Below are 1,239 nucleotides of genomic sequence, written 5' to 3'. Positions count from 1 at the left end.
TAAATATTATAAAAAATATACTTTGCTCAATAATTTAATATATTTAATTAAAATATTTAATATAATACATATCAACATCTAGATTATCATCTCTACAACAGAATATCGAATATCTACTGTATTAAATGTGTGTGAAAAACTTAGGAAAATATTATATATTCAGAAAAGTGATAATCAAACACAAAACTCCAAATTCAAATAAAATATTTTTGATAGGAACAATAAACATAAAAGAAATACTAAAAGATTATTATAATTTATTATTTTTATCTATCACTTAGTAATCAATTTAATTTTTTAAACATAGTAATCTAACAATATATTTCATCTGCCAATGAGTTATAGCTCAAATAGCATAGTCTCTCCATACTCATTTAAAAGGTCACAGGTTTGAGTTATCTTATCTTTGGTAAAAAAAAAATATATTTTATCTCATATTTTTAAATATTAAAAATTAACTAATAATTAAAAATAATAAATTTTGTTAATTCTCTAATATTTCTCAAAAAACAAATCTTATTCTTAATTTACGGAAATGTTTTGTCCTCAACTTTATGATGAAAATAAAATCTAAAAAACCATTACTTCCTTCATTTTTTCCATTAACTATCTACTTCAATCAAAATTTTCTTATAGATTAAAAGGAATAAATAATTAAGATAAACAAAATTCTCGTCGTCTTGATTGCTTGCTTCCCTTTTATCCCTCGTTCAGTGCACTACATCTACATGTATGTGCGTGCGAGCATGGTGTGAGAGACATGTTACACGTACAAATGTACTTTGAGGTTTGAGCAAAGTAGCAAACTGCAAAGAGAGCTTTTGCGTATCTCCTGTGTCTACTCCTGCTTCATATAAATGCTTTAAATAATATTTGAGATTTTTTTAAAAATAATTAAAAAAACAATTGATAATCAATTAATCGAACAATGCACATTTACATGTCCAAAAATAAAAGTTTAAAACAAATATATTTGACAGATGTTGTCTAAAAAAATTTTTTTAACCATCAAAATAAATATTTCCAAATTTTCATTCTTTTTTATGCAATCTTTAATTCTTCGATTGTGCAATGGACCAACCAAACAAGCTAGTAGCTAGAACCATATAGATTTTGAGACTAAGGAATGTTGTAGGAACAATGTCCTGAACAAACTTGGGTGTTAGATATTTAAAAAAGAAAATATGTTGTTTAGACTTTAGAGTAAAACTTTTTTTTAAAAAAAAAATCAATAAACAC

This window comes from Arachis ipaensis, chromosome B05 (genome assembly GCF_000816755.2).
Source record: "Arachis ipaensis cultivar K30076 chromosome B05, Araip1.1, whole genome shotgun sequence".
Lineage (NCBI taxonomy): Eukaryota > Viridiplantae > Streptophyta > Magnoliopsida > Fabales > Fabaceae > Arachis > Arachis ipaensis.
The sequence above is the reverse complement of the archived record's forward strand: the minus strand, read 5'-3'. Positions refer to the sequence as shown.